The sequence below is a fragment of the Eleutherodactylus coqui genome, chromosome 13 (assembly GCF_035609145.1).
Source record: "Eleutherodactylus coqui strain aEleCoq1 chromosome 13, aEleCoq1.hap1, whole genome shotgun sequence".
NCBI classification, from domain to species: Eukaryota; Metazoa; Chordata; class Amphibia; order Anura; family Eleutherodactylidae; genus Eleutherodactylus; species Eleutherodactylus coqui.
In genome coordinates, this window is record NC_089849.1 from 42,182,894 (window position 1) to 42,199,949 (window position 17,056).

General features: G+C 44.7%; 1 long non-coding RNA gene across 1 annotated transcript; it reads right to left on the reverse strand.

Moving 5' to 3' along the window:
- Positions 1–1,752: 1,752 nt before the first annotated feature.
- On the reverse strand, positions 1,753–5,730 carry LOC136588245 (uncharacterized). Its single transcript, XR_010787559.1, has 3 exons — positions 5,662–5,730; positions 2,498–2,594; positions 1,753–2,182 (listed from the first exon to the last, which is right to left on the reverse strand). It is a non-coding gene; the product is annotated as an uncharacterized lncRNA (long non-coding RNA).
- Between the last annotated feature and the right edge of the window lie 11,326 nt (positions 5,731–17,056).

Consider the following 17,056-nt stretch of genomic DNA (forward strand, 5'->3'; position numbering starts at 1 on the left):
CTGCCCATTAATATCATGTGGGTCTATAAGAATTTCACATTGTAGTGTACTGCGTATTATCATAAAATCTGACCTAGATTTGGATCTAAATAAACAACTCTTCTACCTTTCCAAGGTCATCGGAGATCTACCAGCAACCACCGCAGCCCCCAGTGGCACAAGTCGGCACACCAGGGCCTTTGCATGCCAAGACATGGGACATTTTAGTGAATTTTCGACGGTGCCCTCTCTGCTCAGGAATACATATGCCCTCCGCTCACCTGCCGGCACAAACTGCTGTGGATGAAGATACAGAATATTATCGTGTGTCAGAAATAAATGAGAGCTGAGCCAGAACCTAATCTGTTGTTCTAATATGACCACAAACAGAGAGTTAGAGGAATTAGGGTGACAGCTGCTAAGTCTCTCCCCATCTCTCTCTCCTCTCGTTTTCTCTTCTCTCCCTTTTCAGTGATGCTAAACATGACTGTATCTCTGCCTGGACCCCTTTCTCACTCTCCTTGCCCCCCTTGCAGTTAGGCCGTGCCAACCTGGCGCTGCCCCCTGTCACACCTTACTGCTTTAAAGATCGCTCCTTGGAGAGTCCCTGAAAATGGCATTTCTGTGAATATACAAGTTGGCAGACGAAAAAGAGAGAGGGTTCACGAGACAGCAAGAATGGGGGGAGAGTTTATGACACGAATGAAAAGAGCTAGAGACAGTCAGACTTTAACTGTTAGAGAGAGACGAGAAAGAGGCAATAGTGGAACATATGACAGTATGGAGCGAGAGAGCGAAGTTGGCAGAGATTCCAAGGTTTCCCCCAAGAGGGCAATATGGAAGAGAGAGAGAGAGGAAAGGAGGGAGAGAGAGAGATGGAGATAGAAAGACACGGAGAGAACCAGTTCAGAGATAATGAAGACATTTCTACACTAATAAAGTCAAACATTGTGAACCATGGTACATCTTCTCTACTGTATGCCCAGATGCACACGTGTGCCATGCATGTGCACATTGCTCTGTCTCTGTATGTTCCTACCTTCTCAACCCCCCCTCCCTTGTATTTTTTTGGATAGCTGCAGATTTCAGTATGTTAATGAGCTGGTTATAACCAAAACGTTCGTCAAGCTGAGCTGAGAACACATTAATAGGCGATGAATATGCATGCGAATTTGTTAATTAACTTAATTATTCTGCTGAAAATGCATTCGTCTTCCAAGGGCGTTCTGCAGAGCCGATAGCATCCTCCAACCACTAGACTGGCCGTACCGCATAGTGGTACTGAGTATCTATAGGCATTGATAATGAAGACATTGTACTGTATAGAAGTACTGAGTATGTCATGAACACGCTGCATTATTTAGGAGAACAACACGCCAGGTCCAGACATTGTTAAGGAGGAACATAACAGCACTGAATACCAGTATGATGGTATATATGCATTTTAGTAATACCCAGCACACTGTGCAAAACCTGGAAAGCAAACCTTCTAATCCCAATGGCATGTAAACTGGATCACTACTGTATTATAGCATATGATGCAGATATTTAAAGGAGCTTTCTAGAAATATAGGCTGAGATGTTCTATCGTGTATGCACTAATGAAATGTGGCCATCCGTGGATAAAGAGCCATGGAACTGGTACATAGATTCATAAGTACACATACCATCCCCATAGAAGAGTAAACCATCCTACCAAAAGTAATTTTCAAGAATAAAAAGTAGTATTTATTTCCAAATGTTAATATTTAGTGGGGCTCCTTTGGCCCTAATGATATCAGATACTCTCCTCTGCATACTTTCTACTAGCGTCTAATACACTTCAGCTGGTATTTCCCTTCATTCATCCTGCAAAGGTCTGGTGAGTTCTCTCAAAGAAGATGGATGTTGTTCATATTTCCTTCCAGTTCATCCCATAGATGTCCAGTAGGGTTCAGGGAGGGAACTCTGTGCAGCCAGACCGATCGTAAAGCATCCATATCCAGAAACCAACAAAACAGCGCTGGATTTGTGACACGTTGTGTTGTCTTGTTGGAAGTATGGCTGACCATTCCCAGAGTATTACCACGTTGTCAGCAGTACATTATTGTCTAGAATATCAGGTTCCACCTCCGTGTTCATGGTTCTTGCTGCTACAACCAATGGACCGAGACCATGCCACGTATAATGCCCACAGACCATAACGGATTCTCCGCCGTATTTACTGTTGGCATAACATATTCAGGTTTAGGAGGCATGACATGCTAATAATATACAATCCATTCTACTGATATGGGGGTCCAAATACATTTGATAGTGTATGTAAAAGTACCCTGCCCACTTCATCTGTGAGTATGTTATACTGTATATGAAGTGTCCTGAACAAGAGTAGTTCAAGTACACATGAAAAATCATCACAAGGTAACAGCTCTGTGTCCTCTAGATAGTGACTGTTACATTATGGTTTTCTACTTCGTAGCAACTCATGGTTGTTAGGTCCAAGATATCTCAAGAGACATATCAGTCTAAGGTTTATTACCTTTCCCTGTCCAACTACTAGTTGTTTGGTATGCATGGTCAAGTTCCACATGGAGCAGGAAAGAGTTGAGCATGTGACTTAATATGCATCGTGTGACCTAATGAAAAAAATAAGGATTTAATTCATTTCCATTCAACAGGTTGGACGTTTGGCCATTAACAATCTCCTGTAGGGGGTTCATCAATGGAAAGTGATGTCATGATTTCTAAAACAATGGCCACTGTTAGGGATCAAACATAATAATGGTGCAGGCTATCAACTGCATCCGGTAAAGTCTTCCAAGAAAGACACAGTGCAGAATGAACTATGGTATGTAAGTCATTAATCATGGCAGAAAAGGTTGTGATTAGGAATGACCGAGCACGCTTGGATAAGTCAGTTACTTGAGTGAGCCTCGCTCTTCTCGAGTAACTGCATTCTTGTCCGAGCGTGCTCGGGAGGGCAGCGGGGGGTATCGCGGGGGAAAGAGAGAGATCTCTCTCACTCTCTCCCCCTCTGACGCCCACCACCCCCCGAGCACGCTCAGACAAGAATGCAGTTACTCGAGAAGAGCGAGGCTCGCTCGAGTAACTGACTTATCCGAGCGTGCTCGCTCATCTCTAGTTGTGATTGATTGCAGTTGGTTGGAGCAGGTAAAGGTGAACACAAACTGAGGGCCCCAAGCCAATCCAATAAAAGTGAGGGCTTTCTATAAAAATCCATCATTGGTGTGCCAATCCACCGATTCAGGTGCATGAAATCCTCTCTGAGTAGTGTTATAGTTGGCCAATCTGCGACTGTCCCCAAATGGCTGTAATGTATATTGGTATACCAGTGATGGATTGGTAAAGGCAGCAAACCCTTAGACTAACTTCACACGGGCAAGCGCAATATAAGGGCCGTGAATCCCACCCCCATATCACGCTCCCCGCCATGTGAAATCGCTGAGGTTGTGAGGCGTTTTCATGTCAAAACAGCCTTGCATCACTTCGGGCATGAAGGGAATCCCCTGCCGCAGCTCTCAGCCATGGCGGGAGGATTGTAGAGTTTCTCCTATTGCTTTCAATGGTACTGGCGATGCTGCTGCCGGCTCCATTGTAAACAATTGATGTTGTGAGGCGAGAGCACGCAGCAAGATAGAACATGCCATGATTTATTTCTTGCATGGCATCGCGGTGCTATGCAGGAAGACATTGCTCATGTGTATGGCCTCATTTCTTGCCTGTGTGAAGCCAACCTTAGGGTTCCTTCACACTGGCAATCGCGATATCGCCGCGAGAAAATCACAGCAAAATTGAGTCTTCGTTCATGCAATTTTTGAGCGTCAAGGATGCGGTTTCCTGAGAATAATCTGACATCGCACTGCTCCCACCTGCGATAAAATTGCACAATTTTATTGAACGAAAAGCCAATAAGAGCAATGTTAAAAAAGCATTGCACAAAAATTGCAAGTTCGTGCGTTGCGATGCAAAAACAAGGAGGCTCCATGGGGAAAACATGGGTGATAAAAAAAAAGCAAAACGTAGAAAGATAGGATATGCTGCAATTTTTTATTTATTTTTTAATCACAACATCACAAATGGGAAAGAAACCATTGAAAATCATTGGTTTCATAATTCTGCATTTTAACTCACTCTCGCATCGCGTGAAAATGGCACGATTTTATCGCTCGTGTGAAACCGGCCTTAGCGTGCTTCCCGATGAGAAAAAATCTGTAGCGAACCTATTGGAGATCTGGAGTGCCAAAAAACACATCCATCGCAAAGGGAGAAATCCACTGTGAGAATCTGTAGCATACAGTGGATATAAAAAGTCTGCACACCCCTGCTAAAATGCCAGGTAGTCATCATGTTAAAAAAAACTGACAAAGACGAATCATTTCAGATTTATTTCCGCCTTCAGTGTGATCCGTTATCTGTACAATTACATTGAAAAACAAGCTGAAATCTTGCGTAGACTTTATATCCACTGTACATTGACAATCGCATCATGTCAATTTGTAAACGGATTTCGTGCAGATTTTTCCTGCTACACATGGCAAGTCATGTTGCAGATTAGTACTAAGCATGGATGATATTTCTTTGGGTCTCATCCATTTTTATTGTACAGTGATATGCTGCGCATTTTCCACAGGCATATCCATGGCAGAAATATGCAACATATACATTACATATTTACATAGTCTTAGGCAGGGGCGTAACTAAAGGCTCAGGGGCCCTGATGCAAAACGTGAGCTGCCCCCCCCCCTATCTGTATCTGTACCCGTACCCATACCGAAACCATGCTGCACAGAGACGTAACTTGAAGCTTCTGGGTCCCAATGCAAAACCTGTAACAGATCCACCAACTATAATGCTTTAGTCATAGTACTGGGCTCCCTATATGAAGAAGAGAGGCCTTATGGGCCCCCTAAGGCTCCTGGGCCCACGTGCAACCGCATCCCCTGCACCCTCTATAGTTACGCCCCTGGTCTTAGGCCTCTGGCATGGCACATTAGGGTTTTTGGGGCTGTGTGCTGTTCACAGACAACATACAGCCCCATTACAGCCCATGAGGTTATATGCATGGAAGTTTATTCACACATGATGGTCCGTGTAAAAAAATTCATGGTATGTCCAACTGCTGTCCATTTCACGGATGATCAATAGAATGTTGGGCACAATTTTCAGTTATGGCTAGTGTGCATCTAGCCTTAGTGTAGTCCCTTGTATGCAGGGTGACAGACAATGAGAAGCAGTGTAATTTTCCTTTTAATGTGAGAGCGGGCCCTATTGCCTACAAGGGCCCTATGCAGCTGTGCAAGTCCCACATATGTCTGCCTCGGGAAGAGTTTTTTCTTTTGTTTCACCCCATAAAGTAATTTCCTTCTATAGGCTCTCTGAAGAGGTGATAATCTACATCTTACCAGAATGGGACATCTTTCTGTTATTCGGACATATTTAATACACAGTGTGAATATACTATATAGCAATATGAAACAACATGAAATGGGTTCTCGAGGAATCTACACATCCATATATAATGCGGCAGATTAATTAATGCGGTCTTAAATTTTTTTAGCTTAAAACTAGACAAGATGCGCCTAATTTATCCCAGTAAAGGAGTAAATAATTGTGCCCGTGCTTCAAGGAAGAGTCTATATGCAGCTAATAGACTATAAACTTGTATAGAAGAAGTGGACTCACCTGGTGTAGAAGGCCCATCTAGACTCTAGATGACAGGCCTCCACACCGCAGGTCCAAGTAGGCCTTCAAAGATAATCGCAAGCTAGGTTTCCCGCGAGGTGTCAGAGGAGCAGGGAGAGCGACAACGGAGATACCCAGGGCCATAAAACTTCGGTCACAAGAAATGCAGATGAAATAATAGAAAATGCTCCTGCTACTACATATGCTTGGTAACATAGTAATCAAAGAGTAAACTTACTCCACAGAGAAGACATGAAGGCTCCCATGTCTCCTCAATATTCAGGTTAACAACACTGGGAAGTTACATTACATAGGGGTGCACTTACATTTGCAACTAGCATTGAATAATAAGTTGTGACCCTTTCACTTTTCCTATTTAGGACCTCCCGCTCGTACAACACCGGGAAGTTACATTGCATAGGGGTACCTTACTTTTGTAATTAGCATTAAATCGATTTGTGACCCCTTTACTTTTCCTATTTAGGACCAAAAGAATGCTCATGCCAAATTTCACGCTTCCACGACACTGGAAAGTTACATTACATAGGGGTGCACTTACATTTGCAATTAGAATTGAAAAATTCAAGTTGCGACCCTTTACTTTTCGTATTTAGGGCCTACCTAATGTTCATACCAAATTTCATGCTTCTATGACACCGGGAAGTTAGAGAATTAAATTAGGTATATTACGTAGGTGTGCCAATACTTTTGCAATTAGCATTGAATAATCGAGTTGTGACCGCTTTACTTTTCCTATTTACGACCTGATGAATGGTCATGCCAAATTTCATATTTGTACGACATCGGGAAGTTAGAGAATTAAATTAGGTATATTACGTAGGGGTGCCAATACTTTTGCAATTAGCATTGGATAATCGAGTTGTGACCCTTTTACTTTTCCTATTTAGGACCTAAAGAATGGTCGTGCCAAATTTCATGTTTGTACGACACCGGGAAGTTACATTACATAGGGGTGCACTTACTTTTCCAATTAGCATTGAATAATCGAGTTGCGACTCCTTTACATTTCCTATTTAGGATGTAAAGAATGCTCCTGCCAAATTTCATGTTTGTATGATACTGGGAAGTTAGAGAATTAATGATGAGTCAGTGAGTGAGTGAGTCAATGAGTGAGCGAGTGAGTCAGTGGGTGAGCGAGTCAGTCAGTGAGGGCTTTCACCTTTATATATATTGATATAGACCATGCAACAAGGATAGCTCCAAAGATCGTAAGCTTCCATTACTTAAAGGGTTGCGCAATTAGATGTCTAAAAAAAACCAGTGCCCACAAATGAAAAAAAAAAAAAGTAAATGTGCAGACTCACCTAGCATAGTGGGGTCACCCCTCTGCCTGCGGGTGCACTGCAACACTTGACAGCCTGGATAGCCTTCTATGTATAACCTCATTGGGTGGCAAAGGATCCTTGTCCAATGTGGACATCCAGCCTGGAGAGCGCCAGTTGTAGCCATCCGATCCAATCCAGTGGTCCGGGATAACAGGTAGGATAAAGAAACAATAAAAGGCTCTCAAAGTGCTGAAGAACAGTCTTGGAAGGAAAACGCATTAGTAATTGAGAAGACTGAATGGTATATTCCGTACTTCACCAGGGAGATATGTAGTCCCATAAGGACCTCCATTAACGCCTTGTGTCCAGAAAGGCAGTATCCAAATAACGTGGCTTGGCCTAACGGAAACCAACAATTCAAGTATTGAAATGTTGACATTGTGTTTATTGGAGGGAACACCAAAAAATATAATAAAATAAAATTTATGAATAAAATTATTAAAATAAGATTCAAATATAAAAAGAAAAATAAAATCAGTGGATAAAAAACATGGGGTATTCTGCAATGCGTTTTGGGGGGTTGGGACTAAGCTGCCCCCCTTTTCAAGCAGTAATTATAATGTCCATGTGACAGATATAAATATATATAGCAGAAGTGATATGGCCTTCAATTGAACTTTTGGAGTGTAAAAAAAAGTGCCAAAGCGTCTGGAAGTGACGTCCACGGTCTCCGTGTAACCGGACGCTAGCTTGTGTTCCAGCGCGTTTCAGTGCATTTCAGCGCATGCTCCTCAGTGTGTGAAAGCTCGCGAGTTTTCCCATGCACCAATTCCAGAATCCCTTCTGCCATACCCTGGCCTTTTGGATTAGCAGAATATCCGCTCGCTTCAATTGAGGTGTCAGACTATACCATCTGCAGGGTGTCCTAGACATGGTTCTTGGACATAATGACCCACAATGTTCAGCAGCCCTTTGGATTTAGGTAACAGCAGGGGTTTGAGCTCAAGGACCAGTACTGGTGGCATCTTCTCACAAATCACGGAGAGGTGAATTTCCCGTATAATGAAGACATGACCCTGCAACAGATTGTGCATGTATTGTTAAGCATATGTCCACATCTCCCAATAGTCTAGATGCTGGCATGGTTTCCCAATTAAACTTCAAAATGGAAAAGGCTTCAATGGGAAATCTTTTTGGACATCGAGGGGATAGAATAGGTTTGGGTTTAATCTGATACTTTGATATTATTACATATTTAGATGCAACAATCGTCTCCGAGTAGCATCATAATTAAATGTCCCAAAATTGCTGTATATTGGTGCCCAAAATGACCAGCATGTTCAATCCTGACCCGACCATGGAGTTAAAGGGGTTTGTCCAGGATTAGAAAAAAAAGATATACTGTTGTTCCAGAAACAGCACAACATACCAGACCATGTCCCTTTAATTGAGAGGTATACGCTCTATATGCAGGAACCTCATCTATTAGCCAAAGGGAAAACACTCACTCCAAGGCTGGAATTACACGGGTGAGTGCAATAACGGTCCAAGAAGCTCGGACCGATATCACACTGGCAAATATACAATTTTCCCTGCAATTATGATGCATTTTGCAAGAAAAATACATCGCCCCTTTACACACGTGAATTTTATGCATGTAAAATCACATGCGAATAATAACTGCATGCCATTTCATTGGGGGGGGGGGGAAATCGCATTGCACGCGCATGAAAATTGCAACTGCATGCAAATGCGAGGCAATTTCAGTTTTTTTGGTCCCATAGAAATTAATGGGCAATATCACCTAAAAAATAGTTTTTTTCTATGTTGCAAATAATGGGTCTCTTTTTACGTGCGATTTCTGTGCATCTCACAACGTTCAGAAATTGTGCATGGAAGTCCTCCATGTAAATGCACCCTAAGAGCTATATACAAGCGTATATCGGCCAGCTTTTTCACAGCCGGACAATATATGCTTCCATCTGAGCAGTTTCCCCCTTCCCTCCCAGTCACCGGCTCTCTGCCTTCCCCTCCCCACCCGGAGCGGTTTGCAATGGGAGTGGGCAGGGCAGGGGTGTAGCTAAGCTCGCGCCCCCTTCCCTTGTTCACAGCCAGCAATGCGAGTGGGCGAGACAGAGCGGAGATTAGCTCCACCCCATCCCGACCTCTCCCATTGCAAACACCGGAGTGGAGGAGAGAGGCAGAGAGCCGGTGAGGGAGAGGGAAGTGGGGAACTGCTTAGATGGAAGCGTATATCGGCCGGCCGTGAAAACGCGGCCGATATATGCTTGTGTACATAAGGTCTCAGGCCATATTTCCAAGGGCAATTTTATCGCGTGGGTTTGGTGCTCTATGAGACGTACAAAACTCTAACAAAAAATAATAGCCATTAGGCTGGCTGCACACGGCCGTGACGGGCTCCGCCGCGAAATTCCGCGGCGGAGCCCGTCACGGCGCCCCCCAGGAGACTTACCTGCGGATCCGGCGTCCTTGCTTCCGCATGACGCTTCCCCGCCCACCTCCGCCGTGTCATGTGACACGCCCACCGCATCACATGATGCAGCCGGCTGTGTCACATGACGCGGCAGTGGTGGGCGGGGAAGCGTTTTCACGCTATCTTCCGCTGTGCTACAACGGAAGATAGCATGAACAGACGGCTTCCATTGACTGCAATGGAAGCCGTCTGCGCGTACACCCGCGGCAAATAGAGCATGCCGCGGGTGAGACGGGAGATTTCACGGTGCGGAATTCCGCGGTGGAATTCCGCACCGTGAGCGCTGAGCTATTAGGTTCAATAGAACCTAATAGCTGCGGGCAACACAGCGGATTTCCGGCGCGAATTACGCAGCGGAAATCCGTTCGTGGGAAGGAGGCCTTAATTGCAATGGGTCTTTTTACATAGGTGGGTTTTCTCTCGTAGTGATACTGCAAGATAGAAAAATCAGAGCATGTCCTATTTTTTGGGTGATATTTTCCATTTTTTTCTATAGGAGCAATTTTAAAAATCCCATTGCGCACGATTTCCGTGTGATGCGATCTTAATTTAACCCTAACTGAGATGCCTCAGCTGGTTTCAGACATTGCATACTAGTTGCAGAAGTTTTACGCACAAACTTTCCATAACTTTGTACAGTACAGTGTTACTAAATGGAATTTTAACAAATCTCTATTCACTGACAGAAAAAAAATTACGTTGTGGATTTGCAGTAAGCGCCCCCAAGTGGTGAATGCAGGCAGGCAGAATTTTATCTTGTAAGGGATTACACGGGATGATTGTTAAGTGCTTAAGCACTCGAGACTCGTCCCAGCAATTATTGCTCCGTGAATGGAGGCAGCACGGGCCAGAGATCGCTTCCGAACGTACCCCTCTATTTACAGTAAACAGGCAGTCGTTCATGGATGAATGATTGCCTGTCTATACAGGCTGATCATCGTTTGCTTTTTATGCTAAGTTCCCAGGCGTAGCTCCGCCCCATCCTGCCCCCTCCCATTGCGAATAGTGGCGAGGGGCGGAGAGGGGGTGGACAGGAGGCGGAAGCTCAGAGCACTGCTCCCGGCTCTCCCAGCTTCCTCCCCCTGCAGAGAGGGACCGCGTATATGGGCTGGCCATGAAAACACAGCCGATATATGATCGTCTGAATGCGCTCTAAAAGAGGCGAGAAAGTGCAGGTTATTTTCCCATCCGTGTTATGGATACCAACGCACTTGAAAATCACCCCCCTCATTTAAAAATCCCCAGGAATATGTGGGCTTTAGGGCGCGGTCACACGAGCGTAGGCGTATTTACGTTCACACGTGCGCAGCGTTTAATCGCCGGAAAGAACGTTTTTCGGCGATCATGACCAGAGCTAGAAAGCGTATTATCGTTTGTTCCTACTTTGCAAACTATCTTTTCGGCCATCGAATATGCGTTTCGGTCGCATATGTTCCGGGTTTTTTTCGGGTTGCCGTTTTTACGCGCCGTAAAATCGCCCGTGCGAACGAATAGATTGAAAACCAATGCCTCAGATGGTCACATTTATACGATTGGGCGCAAAAACGCGCCGTTTATGCACTCGTGTGAACGCACCCTAAGGCACTTTTTTACTTGGCCCGATTACTTGGCAATGTAAAAGATTCCAATCAGCCAATAAATAAGCGAATACTCGTTCATTGGCTTATCCGTGACTTACAGCTAGCATAAAAATGGTCGCTGATCTGCTGTACATCTCTCCATGTGGAGATGTACAGCCGGTCTATAATTATAATATTATGGATAATTATGGTCATTTGTTCCCATAAGCTGTTTCTTGGCCCATCTAGAGGAAAACTAAATGACCACCAATTGACATGCTTGTTGATCGGCGCTCATTACATTGGTAATTATATATCACCTGATCTGCAATGCTAAATCCGGTAATATAAGACGTCCAAGGCGCCACAGTTTCAGGCGATCAAGTTGTGTTTCTTTATTCAAGTATCATATGGGTAAGGCCAGATGGGGCGAGCAAAACCTAATCGTAATGTGCCCAAAAACCCAGGATTTTCTAACAGATCACTACAAATTGTTTTATTTCTTGCATAGTTTTTCAGGCCTTTTACAATGAACAAGAATTAAACAATGCTCAATGATCTGCTAGAAAACAATGGCAACCTGCTTTGCTGTGGCCACCCATCGTCCATCCTATTTGGTCTTAGGCTTTATTCACATGGGCGTTTTATCGCGGCAACCGGCTGGAAATCATGACCATCTGATGCATTGGATTCCAATGCATTTGTTCAGGTGGGCAATTTTGGGGGTGTAAAATCGTCTGTCCAGAAAAGATAGCGCACACAATGCTCATTCTGGCCAGCAGATTTTACGCCTTCCGGAAAAGATAGGTGTAGATCTATCTTTTGGCCGGAATATGTCAGCTGTTCCCATAGACTCCAATGGGAGCCTGTGGAAGCTGCCGGAAAAGGGAGGTGGGAGGGAGTTTAGCAGCCGTTCTACTAAACTCCCTCCCCCTCTCCGCACCTTGTCGGTAGACAGCAAAGGGAGGGGGAGGAACAGGGCGGGAGTTTAACATACTAACTCCCGCCCCATCCCTTTACCAGCAAGGAGCGGAGAGGGGGAGAGAGTTTAGCACAGCTTCCCCGCCTAACGGTATCCGGGGCTGCGGCATATATACGCCGCACCCGGCCCATTTGAAGGGGAACTTAAACAGGAGATGCAGCTGTGACTTGGTTGCGGCTACCTTCCGTTCATGAGATTTTTGCTGGGGTTGCGGGTGTAAATTGCATTGCCATGTGAAGAAGCCCTTACTCTCAGGGCTCCATCACACGAGCGTATGTGTTTTTATGGTCGCCCGCACGCGCCGTAAAATTGCGTGAAGAAATGACGCGATCAAGTACGGAGCTTAATTAGTGGGTGCGACGTATTAGTGAAAAAATATGTCACAGCCCGGAAATCCCTCATTCGGCGTAAATCAACGGAATGACTTCAAATGCCTAAACAGAGGCACCTGTAAGCTTTTCCCTGCCTTAGATGCTGCTAAACTGCCTCCCGCTCCCTATTTTTCCAGCTATGGGAGCCGCCAGCGTACATCGGTCGAAAGATAGAACCAGAACTATCTTTTCCGTCCGGGTGTAAAAGTGACGCCGATTTTGGTCGCGTTTGTGCTATTTTTTACGATGTGACCTTTTTATGTGCCACAAATTCGCCCGTGTGAACAAATGCATTGGAATCAAATGCCTCAGATAGTCATGTTTTTCGGCCAAGTGTGAAAACACGCCTACATAGCCGCGTAAAAACACTTGTGTGAATAAATCCTCAGGCATACAAGTTTGTGAAAAGCCCAACTTTTTGGCAAAACTTTGGCCAAAGATGTTTTCTTACCTGCATAGTGTTGAAATATTAGCAACCAAGGAAGTGGAACCATAACCATGCCTGAGATCATGCCTACCTTATCTTTGAGAGGTGGAAAAGGGAACCCACCACCAAGTGCAAGGTTCTATGGTCCTGGGTCAGTGAGGTGACAAAAATCTGTACCAGAAGGTGGTTTCATTCTGAAGTCCTGTCTTTTCTATGTTCTCCTATGGCTCTGTTAGTATAATGAAACGAGTGGAGGCACATATTATTATATATTATCGTATATTTATAGAATACCATTAAAAAGAATGCAGTGCAATTTAGCCCTATATACATCCAATAGGCACAGTATGGGTACATTAGGGCACTTTCAAATTCATGGCAGGGGTTCCATTTTCCAGCTCCGTTCGAGGAGCAGGAAAGGGGAATCCCCTGGCTGAGCGGGTCCGTCTTAGGACGGTACTGAACAGAGCTGAATGGACCCCATTGACTATTATAGGGTCCACTCAGTTTCCGCTCAGCAGCCTGGTATTTTACCGGAAAGAAAAGCACTGCCCCCCCAGGAACACAACACGGAAACAGGGCGCCCCGTGAGTATAAAAAACAACTCTCTGGATATCCTTTGATGTAGTTAATGAGTTTAAAGGTGGTGACAGATGCCCTGTAACAAAGCTCATTAACATGGTGCAGAATCTGCAAGGAATCCGGAGCGAGATTGAAATATGCTACAGATTTTAAATTCGCAACGTGTCAATTTACACTATGGATTTTACCTCTTCACATGCGGAGGTCAAATCTACATCTAAATCCACATGTAACCTGCGGATCTGCACCAAAATCCACAACGGAAACACTATGTGTGAACATAGCCATATTAGAGACACCAGCCTATTCACGATTGAAGTTTCCCTGGATAGAAATTAGACTCGTCACGTTGGAGTGCACCATAAGATCAAGTAAGCAAGTTTACCATGGATCAGTGTCAGTGTGGATCCATATTAGAATGGGAAAACCCGTCGATCTGAACGACTTCCAATGAGGCCCGGTCATCGGTGCTAAACTAGCAGGGGCCAGAATTTTAAAACCTGATGAACTTGCGGGCTATTCTCGTGCAACAGTGGCGAGAATACACTGAGAATGGTGTGATCAAGAAAAGACATCCGCTGAAAGGTGATGTAAACAATTTAGTCGAAGGAAGGGGTCAAAAGAGGATGTCAAGAATCGTTGTGACAGATAGTGCTGTCAAGCAATCTGCAGCCAACTACCACTTTGGGGCTCAAACTAACCCATCTAAATGCACAACTCATTGTTCCTTAGGAAGGATGGGCTATAATATCAGACGACCAGATTTAGCGCCATTGTCTCTAAGAGAAACAGAAAGGCGAGACTCCAGTGGGCAAAAGAGCAGAAAAATGACATCACTAATTAGCGCAAAAACATTGCCTGGTCAGATGAATCCAGATTTCTGTTGCACCATGTTGATAAGATGGTCAGGATCCAGTGCAAGTAGCGTGAATTTATGACCCCTTCCTGTCAGCTGGTCAGAACATGTCATTAGCGCCATCTAATTTGTGGCAACTGCAAGACCCTCTGCTGTCCACATGGCCACTAGTCCCGCAGAACAGTTTCAACATCTAGTGAGATATATGCAACAACGAACTGCTGCGGTCCAGAAGGTCAAAAGAGGTCCAACGTACTACTCAATGGGGGTCTCTAACAAAATAGCTGCTCACTAAATAACAGGGTATATTTCAGGTGTCAAATTAAAGGGCCGCAAGCCAAATCCGGCCCGCCACATCATTTTATGTGGCCTACAAGGTCCAGCTGCAGATGGATCAGCTTGGCAGAGGGGGCAGTGCCAGCACAGGGATTCAGAGCTCTTGCACGCACCTCACACCACTCTGTACAGCAACTCACAGCTGGTGGCGCCAGCTCTGCCAGCCCTACCCGGGCACACTAGCCACCCTCCAAGGTAGGAAGCTTAGCGCTAAAGAGGTGGAAAGGGAGAAACCCCAACATAGTGCAAAAGCTCCGTAGCCATGTTAGGGAGTAGTTACATTTAGAGCTCATGCACATAAGTGTATGCAGTTTCGGTTCTTGAAATACGCAAAGTTTTCATAGACCTCGTGTATTCACAGTTTAGTTGGATCTACTTGTGTTTTTTTTGCACGTGTATTCACATGTGCTAAAAAAAAAAAAAGCAAGAAATACACATGTATCGTGCATATTTATGTGACCCCTTTGACTTTGATGGGCAATTTTGGGATGATGTGAAATTTTTTTTCACACATCTGAATACCTGTGCAAATCAAAGGGGATTAATCTGACTGTATTATACGCGTAATACGGAGTGCAAATACACCTGTGTGAATGAGCCCTTATAAACGTCCCTTTAAGGGCAACCATACGGCCTCGGTGAAAAGGAGTGTTATATTTGCTTACGATATACCATATGACCCTAGGATCTGCTTACGGATTTAGTTTAACGTCATTAGATAGTACAGCGTGATTGATATGTAACCCCCGTAGGATACGACACAGGCCTACACCAGGATTTGCACGAGGGCTACGTTGCTAACCCACCCTAGAAGGAGGTCGGACGCCGTAATTTCACTTTCTTTTGTTTTATGACAAACTTTTTTTTCCCTTCTTCTGGTGCCAAATTTTCAACACATTAATTAATTGCTGTAGCCAATTAACTGTACTTGTGCAAATGAGTTTAGCACTAATTACCATGCAGTGCCTGCAATCACAGAAAAAAACTAGCTGACAGAGAGACAACAACGAAGGAAAGCAGATCGAAGAAGGAGAAGAGAAAGGATAGCGAGCGACGGCGCCATCCAGAAGTGTGACAGACGGGTGAGAGAAAAGCAGGAAGACGAAGGAGGAGGAGGAGGCACTAATGGCATATATCAAGGTGCGAAGCGAAGGGGAGACGCTCTGCGACATGTGCAACTATAACACAAAATGGGGAGGTTTTAGTTAAAACGATGAAGTCCTGTGTTTCTTGCAGTCTGTATGTATACAAGGTGATCCCTTATCCACACATGAAGGGGGCAGCCATTTTGTTGCCTGAAGCAATGCACACGAGAGCGCAGTGTATTAATTCACCACATTTACCTCATGCCTCTTTAGCTGAAGTGAACATATGGCAAATACCCTCGAAATGAAAATGAATTGTACGTCTTCCCTACAAACTCCCAGCCCATATCGGCCTTGTTTGCTAAGAGGAAAACAGGCCTTGTTGGCCCTAGCAACCAATCAGAGTTCAGCTTTCATTTTCTAAACTGCTCTGGGGAAATGAAAGCTGCTATGTGATTGGTTGCTAGGGGCAACAAGGGAGTTTAGCTTGTAATATACTTTTCATAGATAAGGTCTAAATGGGTTTGGGACGCCTATGTTAAAGGGGTTTTCCAGACGCAAATACTATTAATGAAGCATCCTCAGGATAGGTCATCAATGGAAGATTTCTGGGGTCCACCGCTTGAGGACCCGGCTAAGTAAGCGCTTGCCGTCAGCGTGCTCTACACAGAGGTCGGAGCGGAATTACATGAAACGCCTCACATCCGAGGGGAAAACGCACATTGACAAGCGCGATATTGGGATGGGTTTCTCGGCCGAGAATGCATGAATGTAGCCTTATGAAGGCTATCTACAAGGAAAATCTGTCTTTGTTGCCCATAGCAACCAGTCACAGCGCAGGGGAGCGTTTTCCTTATGGGAACCCCTTAGAGCAAATGTGGACGAATCTTGGGGCTTATCCACATGAGCTATATGAAATCCATTCTTTTGAATGCATTCATTCACACAAGCGATTTTTTTTTTTTTTTAAATATCGGATATATGGGACGATCTGGTACACCAACTTCGACAGCCTACGAGTTCTCAACACTATAGAGGCTCAGTTACAGTAAATATAGGCCAATATTCCGCAGGATACCATACAGAACCTGTATATCTCTATGCCCGACCGTATCACGTCTTGTATCCAAGCTAGAGGAGGTACAACAGGGTACTAGAGCCTCTATGCCCACCCGTATCACATCTTGTATCCAAGCTAGAGCAGGTACAATAGGGTATTACCATTGGGAGAAGCTCCATATGGCCATATATTCCTGCAGGATCAGTCAGTGTGGCTGGTGCACCGGAGAAGTCAACACAGAAACAACACTTGTGTGTTTGTAGCAGTCATTCTACTTTATTGTTCTAATGCAAGAGCTTACTGTGACAACTAGAGATGAGCGAGCGTACTCGCTAAGGCTAACTACTCGAGCGAGTA